We start from the raw sequence: 12,472 nt of genomic DNA on the forward strand, positions 1-12,472 counted from the left end.
AAGATTTTTGGAAGTTTAGAACGGATTTCCACCTTGAACATTCCACCTTGAAACCTTTTCTATTACACGAACGAATTTCAACTATGAATAGATTCTAGCATTGAACAGTTTTCGCCTTGAACGGTTTCCGTCTTGAAACAAATTTGAAAATGAACGCGTTCCCACCTTGAACATTTTTGAAAAATGAACAGATTTCCACGTTGAACAGTTTCCAACTTAAATAATTTTAAAAATGAATGGAGTTTCCCAGGTCGGACCTTTGTGTTACATGAACGGATTTCCATGATGGTAGTAGACAACTTCTACAAAATCATTTTCAATAAAATATCCTACAATGGCTTCACCAGCCTGTTGTGGATGACATGCGGATATCGTTAGCCTGTTGTGAAAAAGGATGAACGGTTTCCACGTCGAATAGATTTGTTACTTCACTAGTAGAAACAAGGGCTTTTATCCTGTCCTCGAAAGTGCTTTTGCACCGGATTTGGCACGAACCGGTGCTAAAGGGGTCATTAGCACCGGTTCGTGAGGTCTGCACGTCCAGGGGGCATTAGCACCGGTCAGACGGGACCTTTGCACCGGTTCGTAACACGAACCGGTGCAAAAGGGTTGGCGTCAGCCACAAACTCTTTTGCACCGGTTCATGTTACGAACCGGTGCAAAAGGTTTTCCTGCTCCCACGCACCTCCACCCCCCCCCGTGGATCGCCTTTTATAACACTGTAAAATAGAAAAGAAAATGATAGATTATTCAAAAAATAAAATCTTTTGAGATTCATGTATGTTATGCAACCTACTATTAGGGAAAATTAACAAATTTGAATTTTCACATTTATTGCAAAAAATGTTTGAAAAATGGTAAAACCGCATTAACTTTTGCATACGACGTCGAAAAAAAACGTATAATATATCAAAATCATCGTGGGAAAAAATTACATCCGAATTCACCAGGGTTTACCCGGTTAGCTAATTTTTAGATTTTGAAAATTCCAAATGAAAATATGAAAGCAGGAAGATTTTAGTTTTTTTTCCAGAAATTTAGGATTTTATATTTTTTTATTTTTTAAAATTAAAATTAATAATTGCATCCTGCATAAAGATTGCTATTACTTTTAGCAAATTATAAGATTCTCAAATTTTTAGGTTTTAGGTTTGGCAAAAAAAATTTAAAAATTTAAAAATTGAAAATAATTAAAAATAATACAAATTATAAAGTTAATGTTTATTTATTTATTCAAGATTATTATTACAACATTACTTTGGTTTATTAAAATAATTATTTGAAATTCGAACAATAAAGAAATATTACATCGATCGACATGTTAATAGGATTGATATGATACTACTATCACATACATGCGCGCGAAGCACTTGGATGCGGGATGGAAAGGAACTTGGAAGTTAAGCGTGCTAGTGCTAGAGTAGTGGGAGGATGGGTGACCGAGCGGGAAGTTTGAGCACGAGTAAGTAATTGGACTAGAGATAAGGGTAGTTAGAGACTAAACTTGTGAAATAACTAAAATATTAGAAATTCCGAAAAAAGAAAAAAAAAGGGAGTAGAAAATAATTCGAAAAAAAATGTTTTTCTGCCGCGGCAGCGTTTTGGGACGCTTTTCTGCCGCGGCAGACCCTTTAGCACCGGTTCGTATTACGAACCGGTGCTAAAGGTCCTCCTGCTCGGACGCCCGGGAGCCGCCACGTGGTGCACCCTTTAGCACCGGTTCAGAATCAACCGTGCAAAAGGGGGGGGCCTTTTGCACCGGATTGTTTGCACCGGTTGGGCATCCGGTGCATATAGCCCTTACCAACCGGTGCAAAAGGCCCGTTTTCCACTAGTGCTTGAACGGAAATTCCATTTTGAATGAATTTCTACCTTATACATATATGGGAATTGAATTGTTTTGGAAAATTATAGTATCACACCTTACAAATTTATGAGTTACGAACGGTTTTCCACCTTGAAACATAAATGAATTTCAAACAGTTCCTTATTTCAACGGATTTGCACCTAGAACAATTATGAAAAAAAATTCTCCTTGAAGCGATTTTCACCTTGAAGATTTTTAAAACATGAACGATTTTCACCTCGAATGAATTTGTTACTTGAACGGAAATTTCATTTTGAACGAATCTCTACCTTGAACATATATGTAAATTGAATGATTCTCCAAACATAAACATTTATGAAAATTGAACGATTTGTCATGTTGAACATTTTCTTATTTCAAAAGATTTGCACCTTGAAAAATTATGAATTTTTCTCTACTTGAACGGTTTTCACCTTGAATATTTGTGGAAAAACATGTACGGTTCCTACCAAGTAACAAATATGATACTTGAATGGAAATTCAATCTTGAACGAATTTCTAACTTGAACATATATGGAAATTGAACGACTTTCTAAGCATAAACATTTATGAAAAAATGGAACGATTTTTCACGTTGAATATTTATGAAAATTGAACAGTTACATTTTGCAAATCATATTCGGATCTTGAACAATTATGGAAATTTCAGTTTTGAAAGCTCAAACATTAATGAATTCCAATCGGTTTTCCAAGTTGAACATTATTGAAAATTCTAACGGCTCAATTTGTGAACGGGTTTGCGTCTTGAACATTTTATTTACTTGAACGGTTTTGCACGTTGAACAGTTATGAAAAATTTCTACCTAGAACGGTTTTCACCTTGAACATTTTATGAAAAACAAAGAACGGTTTCCTACTCGAACAATAATGTTTGTTTGAACCCCCCCCCCCCCCCCCCCAACCCCGTTCGGTCCATCTCTTTAATACTTTCCTGTGAATGTATGCTTTTAACCCCCGTAACCCCGTTTTCAATCCATGGACGTATATTGATCAGACCAGTGAACAATCTTTAAACTCCTTGGGAAAAAAATCAGGGAACCAAAAAATGAAAAGAAAATGTTTACGTATGTATTTATATTTTTTTGTATATGAAAAGAAAAAGTATTTGTACATGTAGAAAGTAAGTTCGCGTAATTTAAAAACATCATCTGTTGGTCAAAAAATAGAAAAGCCAATAAAGGTGAAACTCGTTAAAATAAAAATAATATTAATAAATTTTTAAATAAAAATTATTGAAAAGTAGAAAATAAGAAGCCATGAATAAGAAAAAACCGAGCAGAAGAAATAAGTAAAGAATAAAATAAAATGAAAAAGAAAAGAGGAAATATAAATTTTGTGTCACGAACCAGCCGGCCAGCTTCTTAAGAAAGGAATCTCGGTCTGTGTTGGTCCTGGAATTCTAGCTCACGTTCATGTGTACAGTAAAAAGCTGACGAAACTGAATCCACATCACGCACGAGGAATATTAGAAACATCGAACAGGTACACGAAATGGCCAGGCCCATACAGCGCGGGGTATGCGGAGCGCCTGATAACTCCCGCATTGAGCGGAGGATAGGGATCGGCGTTCTCCTCTGGCCTCTCCGTCAGCGCTCTCGAATCCGGCGACCGACCAGCTGCCGCCGCCGGGATACCTCCGAGCGCAGAACCGGCACGACGCCGCCGGCAGTGGCCCCGCTGCCGCGCCGTCCCCCACCAGCAAGACAGGAGGGCGTGCACAGAACGTCTTCATCCTCCTTACGCCGCATCTTTGGCTGACGAAGTGTTGTCTGCTTCACTCCTCCACATCGTCTCCGTGCATCTCCCCCAACGCACTTCTGCTGCTTGCTCTTTGAGTATGACTTATATTTATGAGTGCAGGTGGAGGCGGTGATTCCAGGGCAGTGTACCATCGCACAGAGTCGACTACACCATACACGAAGGAGTTCTGCTTCCGCAGCGTGCTGCTCGAATCCGCTTCCTTCTGCAGGTCAAGGAGGTAATAAACATCTATGTATTCAGTAGGCCTCAAGTCTTTGCTGTTGGAAGCATGGAATGACATATCAAATCATCCCCTAGATTATTCTTTAAACTATACACAAACATGTCTGACAGAGAAGCCTAAATGCTCAAATTAGAGTCCACAAGGTCAATTCGAAATTAGAGGTTGTGGTACACCTGGTATGCCAACAATTGAGTGATGCACTTAGTTTTGGTGCGTATTGGCAAACCACTCCATTGAAGAGATTCATTTGAAAGTGATACCTCAAACTGATACACTAATAGCATAGTCAAGATCTATTGCTTTCTTCATCGCCGAATAAAAATATCATTTGTTCTTTTGTGGTTCATTACTTCAATCTGATATGCTAAAAGAAACCATATAGTTCCTTATATGCACTTTGCCACTTGTCAGCTTCTAGGCTTATCCAAAAAAAAAAAAAAAAAAAATACTCAGCCATCGCACTTGTAGATTACAGTTTGCCCTGGCAGCTCAAAGCAACATCCAACACATGTGTTTGCCCCTCTGTTCAGTGTAGCATGAAGTGGTGTTTTGTTTTGGTCATTTCTAATATATACATTAAGTTTATTATCTGAGTGCATATGTCATCAGTATAGCGCGCTGATACTGTCGAACCAACAACACTCATCCTGCTACTTATTTGTGTAATTGACATTGTGACACGGGATATGATGGGAACTAGAACAATAGGTGTTCTGAATTTAGGACTACAAGATGATTGTTGTTGGGCTTTTCACTGAATGGTTTTGGATTAGTATATTTCGTTAACGTTCCTCACAGCCATGACTTGGTTAAACAGTAGTGTTTACAGATGCATCTAGGTGAGACAGACTCTTGTTTAGTAGAGATATTAGCTGGTTGCTATGAATGATAAAAGCACACCTGCTTCGGTTATGTCTGAAGATATGAGATCATTTTGTGCTTTCTATAGAGCGGTTATCAGTGCACTGAATTGAAGATGATTTTTTAAATGTTTAATATAAATCTGTTTCTGGGTGCTTCTTATGCATATGTACGTATACTGCGTTTTATTCCAGGTTTTGGTTATCGATACCTTATACGACGTATATCTGTAGCCTATAAGCAGGATAGGGGGCGAAGTAGTAGCCAATCCACATACCATTTTCAACTGCATTTTTTATCCAATTTTCTCGTAACTTGTCCTTTTCAAAATCTCACACTCTTATCGCTTTCAAAATATAGATGGGAGACTGGAGAGTTCACTATGATGGCAACCCCCTAGGAAGGTGATGACGACCTTTTTGGTGACCAGCTGGCGACCCTGACGACTTCACTTGGACTTCCACCACCTGAGTTCAGGGGAAAGCAACTACCACCCACGGCACCTGGAGATCATCATTGGATCATAGAGGGAAATGTGAGGGGCCGACTTGTCAGGACAGAGACACATGATATAGTCTTCTACAAGATGAGCCCCAATTGGGAGATTGGCGTAGAGATGGCCATGCACTGGCCCGCACTGTGCAGACTTACCAACAGGAGATGTCTCAGGGTTCTTCTTTTTATGCCTTTGGGAGGCGCTTTGAGGATGGGACAGCCAACAGGACTGCTGGAGATCGTGTAGGTGGATTACAGGGTTATCCAGATGGAGGATTTGGAGTGCCACATCGTCAACTTAGAGGAAAACCTTACTGCTGAAATGAGAAAGAATGAGAATTTGAGGGTTACCATAGAGAAGCTGAAGCAGGGAAATACAGAGTTGACCATGGAGCTCTGTGATATGGATGACAAGCTGATTGCGAGAGATACTGAGATCACTGAACTGAAGAATTCAATGATGTCTAAGGAGACCCAGAAGTCCCACATGACCAGGATATGCAGAATGAAGAAGAAGATCCAGAGAAGCGCATTGCTTTTATGCCAAATGGAGAGGAGTTAGAGATCGTCTCTGAGGAGGATACTCCCACGGGGAACACTCCACCCCATCAAGGTAGGACCATAAGCACCAGGACCTACCATGCTCTCTTCAACAAGTGATTAGATTGATCGACCACCATTTGCGTCTTAGTAAATTTGTTATACAAGTTGAACCTTACTTCTTAGAACAATTTTGTAATGTTAAAATGTAATAGTTCCAAACAGATTTAATATATGTGCATGCATAACGTTTTTTTGAGAGATTACAGAAGGAGAGCCTCCTAGCGTTTACTTTTATTTTTAAAAGGAGTGTTTACATTATTTAAATATTTTTAATTACAACTTACCAACACCCAGCATGATTGCAGCATTGACATATGTCAGTCTACCACCCTGGATAGCCTCCGTCCGAGTGCACAAACTAGCTGCATCAGGTCAGGTCTTGTACAGTGCGCGTGTCGTTCCCATCGGCAACCCAAGATAACTAAATGTCAGGGTTGCGACTTGGCAACCAATCGCCATACCGAGCTCAGGAGAAACTTCTAACAAGCGAAAACTTCAGGCTCAAAATTTGTTTAGTGTTATTTTATTTTTATCATAAATGTGTATATTGGTGTAGCCTTGAGGTGTAAGTTTTTTTCCATGGGTAGCTTTTATTGTAATAGGACTTTTTGTTGTCCAGACAATAGCATATCCTCAGCACATATGTTTCACTTTGGCAGATCAAAAGCGAAAACCCGATGAATTCTGTTGAAGATCCACATAAATCAACAGATGAAGGCCTCGATGCCATGATGTTGGGATAGACTGAAGGTTCATCGAGTTCTACACAACCAATGGAGTTGAACCTCTTTTTTTTCTTTTGGGTTCCTATGCATATTGCACATTCCCATGTACTAATTATATTTCAATTATATTATGTGTCACTGTTTTAGATCATGGGAACCCACATGGATTCCGTCGATGCTTCGAAACGACCTGCTGACTCTACACCACCAAATGAGGTGCATACAAACAGATGTTTTCTCTATGCATGTTGCATATGCCCATATTTAAATTTTATCTCGATATTGTTCAACTTCTACAGATTGCCAGCAGGAAACATATGGATTATGTCGATGTTATGAGACTACCCATGGACATATGCCTTGAGGCCATGTTGGAACACACTGAAAATTTATCCTATGTTACACCACTAAAGGAGGAGGAGAGGCGGACGACCAATTTACAACATAACAAACCCAAGAAAGCAAACAAAATGGTTATCCCACAAGGTTCGTACTTCATTTGCGGTTATTATTCTCTTCGTTGTGCTGCATTATTTTCTGACCTAACTATTTTGTGGCACACTACCATATTATATGCTAGATTATGTCTGCACTTCCGAAGATATAGATGTTGTCAAGTTAATCATGTCTGGACCAAAAAATACCAAGTTTGTGGACATCGGTGATGCGTTGTTATCAAACAATGACTTACGATGCCTTACGCAAGATGGCATGTTCTTGTACGATGGTGAAAGTCAAACTGCATGAAGACTGTCTACTTAAATAAATACTATGTATATAATTCTAAACATATTCTATGCACAATATTATAGGTCATAATTTCTTACATATATTGTATAAGTGACCTTGGTCATCTCCGGGATAGAGCCGGTGGAAGGGTGCACCTAGAAAGCACGTTCGTATCCAGCCGGCTAAAGAGACATGAAGAACGTGAGATAGACCCATCAGATCATCGCCGCATTGTGGAACGGATGGATAAGTATTTGAAGAATGACATGGTAAAACTTAGGTTCCTGTATGTAGACCTTATTTAGTTTTTTTATTACCTAGATGTTGCTCTGACTACATCTTACATGATTTTCACTTCAGGTCTTCCTTCCGATCAACATTACTGCCTCTCATTGGTATGTAATAGGTCCTCTCATTGGTATGTAATAGTTGTCAACGCGAAAAAACGTGTGATTCAAGTGCTAGACTCACTTGGTGCTGTTGTAAAACGGAATGACGTTACTCTTACAGTAAGTACTTAATACTCATGTCTTCCTCTTGACATTGCATTATGTCTTTCACGGTCTTTACTATATTACAGTTGAGAGGACTTGAGAAGCATCCGAAGATCGCATCCCAAAAAAAGGACTTTAACATAGGTGAAAAGTGGCATGATCTCAATTGTTGTGGGTATACTTTATGGGTATATCAACGTCATGGCCTAGATCCGGCAAGCCCGGGTGGCCCATAGATGGTGGTGTGGCATGTGGCCCATCGGGCAGCCCAGTTGCTGTAGATCCTGAAGGATGAAGTCCGGCCCAGGAGCAGGAAGCCGGATCCCAACCGACCTACGAAGGAGGCCGGATCTGTGAAGGCCCATGAAGTATCCGGATCCAGCACGATCCTGAAGGAAGGCGGATCCTTGACGTACACTGCAAGACTTTGTACCGTAGTTAGGCAACTTGTATTCCGGTTAGGACTCTCCATGTAAACCCTAGATCCGTGCGCCTTTATAAGCCGGATCCCAGGAGCCCTAGAGGCACAACCACAACTCATTGTAACAACGCGAAAGCGCCCAGATAATTCCAGACAAGCAGCAGTAGGCCCTGTCATCGAGCAGGTGTTCCGAAGCTAGGTAAATCGCGTACCACCGTCCCGAGGACACTCCGCCCTATGGCCCCTACTTCTTCTTCCCCTCGTGAGGATCCCTCCTCCGAGGTACCATCGATTAGGCAACGACAGTTAGCGCCCACCGTGGGGCCAGCGACGTCTGGAGGCCGGAACCGGGAGGGTTCCGCCACGGGAAGCTACGACGAAACCATCGCTGTAGGGCGTGTTCTTTACGCCGAAAACCTGCCGATCGTCCCTCCGGATGAATGTTGGATTCCGGCTAAGACTAACCCCGTCAAGCTCTCCATCGTCCTAATTGGTGGCATTTACATCTTCATCGGCGAAACCATCGATTCCGACGCGCTGGTAAGTAACGCTGACGCGACCGCCGCTGAGCAGGACGTAGTCGTGAAGATCCGATCTGAGATGCAGTAGCTTCCTAAAGAAGATTTCGCCTTAGATCTGGAAAAATCAAAACCCACCCAATCTGCCCCTGAGCAGGAAATAAAGGTGGAAGACCAATGCAGATCCGCCTGGGTCTCCCAGGTGTTAGAAAAGCAAAGGTGTCACTTCGTACACTTCTTGGCCCATACCGTCGGAACCGCCCCTCAAGAAGGCGAAGCTGGTCCCGAGCAGGTCGAGGCATCGGAAAATAGCGCCGCTCCGGATCAGCAGGAGGCTGTCGGAGAAAGCGACGCTCCGGGTGAAGAATCGATCCTGGGTAATCTAAGCCCAACTTCCTACGATACCTCCTCCATGGATACCGAGAAATTCGATCGCAGGATGAAGGAGTTCTGAGGTGGTGATGAAACTGAAGTTGAATCCGCCCAGCCTAAGCAGGTCCTTGCAACTTTGGTGGCGCTGGATCAACAACATTCAGAGGAAAACACTCAGTCCGACCCACAGCCATCCCGTGCAGGATCTCCGCTCTCGTGGGAACGTCCGCACAAGGAAGTCCTGTCCCCAGAAGAACTGGTCGAGCAAGCAGGCATGGATGCAATCGCACACTCGGATATCCTCAACAAACCCATAACTCCTGAAGATGCAGCAGACCCGGAAGCTCTAGAAGCTAAAAGGCAGGAGATGTTGGCAACAGCCAAAAAATTCGCCACCACCGCAGCCGTAATGCTGGAAGAAAGGAAAGAGGCCGCGCACTTCGTGGATAATTTCCTCCAGCGGGAACGTCAAGTGGACGAGTCACTAGAGCAAGTCAAGAACCTCCGGAAGCACTGGGAGGACAAGATCACCGAGGTTCAACAGGAAGCTGATAGGATGAAGCGAGAAGCTGTAGCTCCCCGCAAAATCACCTTCACAACTCCTACTGAACAACAGCCGTTCGCAACCCCAAAGGATAACACGAAAAAGGCTGCGGAGATCTTGAAGAAGAAGGACGAGGAGATTGATATCAACTACGTCCGAACGCTCGTTGCCTCAGCAATGAAGCAGCAGAGGAAGGCAGATACTTCGCGCAGGCTGGAATCCAACCCGGATCACTGCATGTCCACCGCGCAGAAGGACGCCTACGATAATCACCATCATGATGACGAATCACGCACCGGATCTTCGGAGCGTAGGAGGAGAACCAGAGAACACCCAAATCCAATCCCTGTACCATCAAAGACACCTCCGTCAGATCCAAAGAAGGGAAAGGATGCGATGTACGCTGGTAAAAACAAGTACCGGAATCTGTCACCTCCGCCTAAGGGATACCCGCGTCCTCCGCTCCCTCGCCGTCGTAGTCCAGCCGGAAACACCAGACCCCATGGGCCAGGTGGAATCAATATCCGCGACAACGTGGCACCTCAAAGGAATAGGAGCAGGGAGCGCACGCCGGAACCCCGCCGTAGCCAGAACAACAATCATGAGCCCGAGCCAAGGAGGAACCGGCACGACGAACGCGAGCCAGAGCCCCGCCGAAGCCGGAATGATGAGGGCAGCCAGCACCATGCTGAAGGCAGCCATCGCAGCCGGAGTCAGCACCGTGAAGGACGAGGAGTCAGAAGGCGGAAGCAAGAGGTCGAACCGACCCCCTCGCAGATCTAGCTCCCCACCACCCAGCGGTGGAGGCGGAGGTGGAGGCGGAGGCGGTGGCCAGAGATCTCGCTCACGCTCTAAATCCCCCCGCAACGGCTCGCGTGACGCGCGGGAACGCCTCAACGAATACAGATCTGACTACATCGGCCCAAAATGCTTTGGCAAGATGATCCGAGAGGAACCAAAGCCAAGGATGAACCTCAAGCTACCCGGAAACCTGAAGAACTATGATGGCACCGAAAGGCCGGATACCTGGATCGAGGATTACTACAATGCAGTGACCTTCGCCGGAGGAACCCCTAACATCGCCTGCCGCATGCTTCAGCTGTACCTTGTAGGTCCAGCCCGGATCTGGCTCAGTGACCTCGAGAAGAACTCCATCTTTTGTTGGTTCGACCTGAAGAACGCCTTTGAAAAGCACTTCAGGGGCACCTACAAGAGACCTGCCACAACAAGCGATCTCCAGGCCTGTATCCAGAAAAAGGGTGAAACATCAAGAAACTTCCTCACCTGATGGCTAGCAACCAGGAACGAGTGTGAGAATGTCGATCACACCACAGCTATGCACGTCTTTATAGGTGGATTGCAGCGGGGATGATTGCTGCGGAACAAGCTCACTTGCTTGGCCAACGCGAATAAACTGACTTTGGATGACATGATCTCCATTGCCAGCGATCATACTGCCGCCGATGACGACGCAGGCTGAGATCTAGCAGCTACAGCAATTCCCCTGCATCAGCAGAAGAAGAACCGTGATAACGGTAACAGCAGCGGCAGCAAGCGGAAAAATCCCCCCGATGACCAGAAGAGTGGCAGATCCGAGATGGTCGCCATGGCTTTCCAACACGGAGGTCAAGGGGGTGAAAGAGGACGCGGCCGCGGAGGCGGAGCTGGCAGGGGCCAGCAGCGTGATGAAGTCACTGCTGCCGGAACCTGCGGCCCCCAAACCTATGAAGAGTACAGAGACATGCCCTGCCTGGCCCACTTGGATCCGGCTACGGGGAAGTCCACTCACACCAACCGCAACTGCAAGTGGGTCAACGATCTCAAATCTGACCCGGAAGCAGGGTACAAGCGAGCCCGAAAGCACCGCCCACGCGGCAAAGGAGGCAAGGGCAAGAACAAGGACAAGGAGGAAGACAGTTCCGAGGAAATGGACGAGGATGATGGATCGCCGGATCCCAAGGAAGGATCCGCGGCTAAATCTAACCCCTTTGTTAAAAGGGATTTCTATTTTCGTGCCCTCGGGTCCTTAGTTGTGCTCAGTTTTCCCCAGCTCCTTAGTTTTTCCTCAGTTTTACCCAAGCGTTTGTCTGAAACCATCACACGTGATGTAACGCCCGGTTGCCCGACGGTTGACCGTTATCTTCTGACTAGTGGGGCCACGTAGAGCCTGCAAAGACACGTTAGACCATCCATCTTTGTTTGACCGTAAGCATCGCTGTATCCCTGACCAAAACGCGAACGAGTGGGGCTTCGCTATATCAAATGACAAGTGGGGCCATGGCGCTGATACAAGGGGCAATACACGGGTAGGATTAGATTTTTAAACGGAGCTCTACAGTGATGGCACGGAGGAGGTGGCCTGCGGAGTGCCGAGATGAGATCGACGTCCACAAAGAACTGCATGAGGCGAGACCAGACGCATTAGATAGATATGAACTAGACGCGTTTAACCATGCAAAGAAGAGAAGAAATGGTCAACGACATCGACGACTACCTCAAAACTTTGACTGACCGTGTCCGACACGAACGCGAGCAATGTAGAGAAAACTAGTGTCTCTCCTTTCTGGCGTGTATAGATGGGTGCTAGAAGAGTGTGGTGGCGAAGGGAAAGACCTCGCGGTGGTCTGTGGCGTCCAACATAGCGGGGCGGCGTGGCCGTGCCCACATCGGCGTGGATGCATGTTCGGCATTGGCATCAGCATGTACGTTCGGCATTGGCCTCGGTGGTATCTCTCGGTGTGTCGTTGATCGAATGAGGGGACGGGATTGAGGGTGCATCCCGACGGTGACCTAGCAGTGGCGTCGAGCATAGCCGTTCTGACCATGCCGATATCGGCATCGGCAAAGTTTGGAGGCTGT

General features: G+C 45.0%; 1 long non-coding RNA gene across 1 annotated transcript; it reads left to right on the plus strand.

The window, feature by feature from the left end:
* Window positions 1-3,392: 3,392 nt before the first annotated feature.
* LOC139833464 (uncharacterized) lies at window positions 3,393-7,757 on the plus strand. Its single transcript, XR_011749272.1, has 5 exons — window positions 3,393-3,845; window positions 6,470-6,751; window positions 6,835-7,021; window positions 7,116-7,533; window positions 7,625-7,757. It is a non-coding gene; the product is annotated as an uncharacterized lncRNA (long non-coding RNA).
* The last annotated feature ends 4,715 nt before the right edge of the window (window positions 7,758-12,472 follow it).

Source organism: Lolium perenne, chromosome 7 (assembly GCF_019359855.2).
Source record: "Lolium perenne isolate Kyuss_39 chromosome 7, Kyuss_2.0, whole genome shotgun sequence".
Classification (NCBI taxonomy): Eukaryota; Viridiplantae; Streptophyta; class Magnoliopsida; order Poales; family Poaceae; genus Lolium; species Lolium perenne.